The following is a 5575-nucleotide window of genomic DNA, read 5'->3' as shown; positions in this document are numbered from 1 at the left end:
TCTAAAGACTTTGGCATGATTTATGGCACAGAGTAATAAGTATCTTCTCTTACAACTGGTAGTTTTAGATTCTAGAGTACTGTTTATATAATTTGAAATATATCTCTCGACTGTCAACTACAAAAAAAGTCACTAGCAGATTTCATGTTATAATGGATATAATTATGTGACTATAATTATAAATATGAAATTAGTATACATTACATTCAAAGGTAGTAAGTCCCTGCTAAACATATTAAAATACATAAAATAATCACTAATTTAAAACTCTTAGAAGGATTAACAACAATAACTAGCCTATGTTACATTGTTTTTTTCCCCAAGGAAACAGAATTTATGGGAACATTATAAGTGTAGTTAAAATGTTTCTTTTTTTCCCTCACCTCAGCATTAAGCTGAACCTGTGCGTGAGAACCCAGTGGTTAGGGAATGAGAAATATGCAAGTCTTTTTTTTTTTTTTTTTTTTTTTTTTGCAGTTTTCAGCCAGGGCTGGGTTTGAACACACCACCTCCAGCATATGGGGCCAGTGCCTTACTCCTTTACCACAGGCACTACCCGCTGTCCCAGTTCTTACCTGTGCAGATTATTATTGGCACAGAGCCTCTGGTTGTCTATTTCAGGCAGATGTTGCCTCAGCAGGATCATTCCTTCAGACTCCTCTCACCTAATCAGTCACTAGCAGCGGCCTCAGGGCAGCAGGTGAAAGTGACCAAACAAGGGGACACTGCAGTCCCCCGACTCAAAACACACCTAGCTAAGATCTGCTGGGCTTCTGTTGAGCATATTTACAAGTCACAGAAAACAGCCTTCCTAAATCTGGGTATTCAGTTGAATTTCCTCCAATATAAGGAGTTAAAGGATCCGAAACACACGTAGTAGAACTCAAACTTCAAATATATAATTTCCTTGTGAATTACAAAATATAATTATAAAATAATCAAGTTAAGATACTGATAGATGGCTGTTTAGAGACACAAAGATGAATTATTTTTCTGTTTTTGTAACTTTTAATAGCTGGTAAATAAATTATATCTTTTTGTCGTTGTTAAAAAGAAGAAAGTTAAAAAAAAAAAGCTGAGGTAGAAATGGTCATTGTCTCCACAATTATTCTTCAGCATTGGAAGCCAGACACAAAGCATTCTATGTATATATTAAGAGAATACATTCAATTTAATAAATATAACATTACTAATTAAATGTAGTGATCAGATATGTATGGTAAATATTTAAGGATGTAAAAGTTGTCAATTACGACATTATTGGGAGCACACAAATTGAATGGAAGTTAGGAAGTGCTCAAGGGAGATTTAGAGACAGCAGTGAGTCCCCAGGTCACCTCTTTTATCAATCCTAGTGATGGTTGAAACAAAGGAATCTATTAAAAACTCAGAAACAGGGTTTCTGATTTCACTGTGGCGAATAATTAGTTCCACAGCAAACTGTTGTCACACGCAGATCACATGGCTCTTCCTGCTGTCCATCCAAGTCTCCACAACCTCCTTTCTCCCTTCTTATCCCCCCAAAGAGACTAAGATGGAGTTTACACAAAGCTTCCACAATATGGTGTGTGTATATTCACGGACATTGCATGTATGTGTATGTATGTATATGACCATGTCTCTCTCTCTCACGCACTTTCAGGAACCTGCAAGCTATGGCATTATTTTCTTCACGTTGATTTTCTTGGAGTACTGACCTTGCTAGTCTATACTCACTCACCCACATTCTTTTTCCTCTTTTTTCATTTCTCATTTAGTTTAGTTGCTGTCATTCTCAACATCTTTTTGATTGTCAAAAGCAAGAGGGCTCTATTTTAGTTGCCCCGTTTGCTGGCCACCTGTATCTCACGATGTCGATTGTGACGGGTAGGCCGTGACTTGGGTTTACATCTCTTCCTTCCACAAATTTGACAGTGTTTACTGATGGCCTTTTATGTGGCAGGTGCTGCTTAGTTGAAGTGCTGCAATCATAATGCTTACTCCAGTACAAAGGAGGACGTGGTATTACTCTCAGAGAGCATAGGATCTACTCTGTTATTAATAAAAGGACCACATCAATGAACACAAAACGATATTTGTGGCAATTGGCATAGAATAAAGAAACAAGGTGTTATGAATACAAACTTCAGGGAGCCAGGAGCTACTTTGCCCTGCCTGGGAGCAGGGTTGCCAATTCCTGACGACTGAAGTGCCCAGAAAGAAATCTTACCTCTAGATGGGCAGGATTTCAATATTTCCATCCCTAGTAGAGGCATAAGAATTGGGCTGTACAAACATATCAAGTATAGATGTGGTATGTTATCTGTGGATTTTTCTTCTTTGGATTAGAAGTAATTAGATATCACTGAAAATATATTCCAGTTATGATTAAAATTCTATTTTTATTCTCTTTACCAGTTATCGTGAATAGCTGCTTATATTTTACTTTCAAGTCTTTCCCCCAAATGTGATATTTCTTTGTATTACTCTTCAAACTCAAATCACTACATCTATCTAGTTACAATACATGCCTGTTTGAGTGATTTGATCAGTAAGCAAAATGTGTGGAGGCTCTGATTGGCGTCCACAGGCCAAAAATTACCATTTTGCGAAATAAGTGAATAGCATCTATGTAAAGCAATATTTCTGTATAATAGATAAAGTTCATGAACTTAACTATAGGTTTCAAGGAAAGATGGGGAAGAGTGAGGAAGAATTGCCTTTGGTAAAATTGTCAATTATAAATTACCATTTGAGTGATTCGAAGGGTAGTGCCTTTTGTAACTTGAACACACACACATACACACACACTCCGACCCCTATGTGTACGAATATTTATTGATATGTAGTGATAGAAACATATCTTAGCAATGTTTCAGGTCATAATTAGTTTTATAAAGTGCTTTGTCAAAAATTAATATGCAAAGTCACAAGAAAGTATTGCATTTCTATGATGAGCAGTGTGGGAAATCTGGGGATTCCAGGCACATTTTGTAGAAAGATCCTCATTGTTATTTTCAATTTACTCCAAGAGGAAATAATCCAGACTGTGGAAGGCATCTCTGCTGAGTACTACACTGTGTTAGATGCTCTGTACTCTACCGTTTTGAAAAATACTCTCTTTATCCTTCACATTTCAATTGGTGGACAAGCACCCATCGAACACCTGCTTCTGTTCAATTCTGCTCTGTGCATGATGGAATTATAAGACATAATCCTTGACCTAGAGAAGGTTTCCATCTGGTTGGTAAGATAAGGTTCAGGCTTAAGACACAATTAGAGAAAAACACATTGACTATTGATGCAAGGCCAACCCTCCTGGGCTCAGCCATTTATACTCAAACCATTCTTTCTTTTCCTATTTTGATTATTGACTCTGGTCCAAGGAAGAAAGTCTATATTGTGAGCAGTAGAAACACAGGATACTAGTAAGAAGGGATGTGATCAAAACCAGAATGCATGGGTAAAAATCCATACAGAAATAGCAGATTCCTGTGAGGAATCAATGCCTGCTACAGAATTTTGAAAGTATTCTGTAGGATAAGGGCAAGATGCATTTGGTATCTGGAAAATGTATTGCTTATTTGCATTTTTAAATTCTTCTTTTGCCTATGTTTACCGTAGGCATTCACAAAATTATAGAGAACTTTCTTAAGCATTGTAATGAACTTCTGGCATCCCTGAATTTGCTTTGCTGTAACTGCAGTACCGTCTGGCCGTTAGTACCCAGTGTATCACTGAGGTGAAATATTTTGATTATTGAAGTTTTGCCCCCACATAGTGGTTTGCATGGTAGGAGTTGGGAAGCTTAGAAATATTCATTCAAATGTATTCAAAGAAAGCCCAGGTCTGATGTATTGTTACCATTGTCAAGATTAGCCTGTGTCAAAATAATTTATTGTTTAAAGTAGAAATTTGATACAGATCCTTATTATATACATATACACAATCAAATAAAAATGTAAAAGACCTAATATAATGTCATTTCAAATAAACACAGGGCAAAAAATTTTCAGAGGCTGATTTTATACATTATTGATATATTAGTGTGACGGGTCTGGTGAGCACCTAAGAACACTCAAATTGGCTAATTTCTTCTCTATATTCAACAAGACAGATGACTATGACAAAATCCTTGCCTTTGAGGTAGTAATAATCTAGGAGTTATGAGTGGCACAGTTTTCTTTTTCTATGCCTGTATGATTTATGTACACTTTCAAGTGCACAGTTTGATGAGTGTACAGTTTGACAAACATCTATATAACCTTGTAACCATGACCCTGTACAAAACATAAAACATTTCTTCCATCCAGAAATTTCCCTTATGACTCTTTGTAGTCACCTCTGCCTCCATGCAATTATTCTGATTTTTTTCCCATTATAGACTAGTTTTGCCTATTTCAGACGTCATATGAATAAAAACATAGAGTTACTAGGAAATAATGCTCCATGAGTCTTACAGGATTCTGCCTGTTGTGTGAGCAGGGCCACTGACTGCTTTTGTTTAGAACTATTTTTCACAGGTGTTTATATAGTGAACAGCCTTAGCAACTAAAAATTTCTTAGTCCTGGGAAAAGGGTAGGTTTATTTTGTAGCTTACTAAAATTATTGTGTCCTTCTGGTGCAAGGATTAATCAGGCCTACTATCCATTATAATAGGCATAGGTTGCCATAACTCCAGGTTTCTCTCCTGTTACACAAACAAGGATTTGTGCCTGTGTGATACTCTGGTTGATTCCATTGATATGAGTCACAAAGTCCTTTGTTTCTTGTGTCTTCTGCTAACATCTAATGAACTTTATCAACTTGCATATTAAGTAAAATCTCAGATTCAAAATTCTTGACAACAGTCTATATTCTTTCATTCTTGGCTTCTTTAGCTTAATGTAGTGTTTTTGAGAATCATACATATTACTTCACAAATTAATAATTAGCTCCAATGGCCAGGTGTGATGGCCCATGCCTATAATCCCAGCACTTGGAAGGCCATTGAAGGTGGATTACCTGAGCTCACAAGTTTGAGACCAGGCTGAGCCAGGGTGAGACCTTGTCTTTAAAAAAAAAAAAAAAATAGCTGGATGTTGTAGTAGATGCCTATAGGCCCAGCTACTCTGGAGGCTGAGGCAAAAGAGAATCACTTGAGCCTAAGAGTTTGAAGTTGCTGTGAGCTATGACTCTACCAAGGGTGACAAAGTGAGATTCTGTCTCAAAAAAAAATTAGCTGCTTTTCATTGCTGAGTTGTACTATTGCAAGATTATATCACAGTTGGCTTATCCGTTCCAGTGTTGATAGACATTTGGATTGGTAGCAGTTTAGAAATCAAGATCAGCACATTTTCTAGGTAGTAGGTATTAGAACATGTAATCACTGATCCAACTGAGATACTTACAAAGTGTTATTAAAATATAGAAAAAAGGGTGTGGCGCCTGTGGCTCAAGTGGCTAAGGTGCCAGCCACATACACCTGAGCTGGCGGGTTCAAATCCAGCCCGGGCCCGCCAAACAACAACCAAAACATAGCCAGGCGTTGTGGCGGATGCCTGTAGTCCCAGCTACTTCGGAGGCTGAGGCAAGAGAATTGCTTAAGCCCAGGAG

This window comes from Otolemur garnettii, unplaced genomic scaffold, assembly GCF_000181295.1.
Source record: "Otolemur garnettii isolate 467f Iridium unplaced genomic scaffold, OtoGar3 scaffold00039, whole genome shotgun sequence".
Lineage (NCBI taxonomy): Eukaryota > Metazoa > Chordata > Mammalia > Primates > Galagidae > Otolemur > Otolemur garnettii.
Note: the sequence above shows the minus strand (reverse complement) of the source record.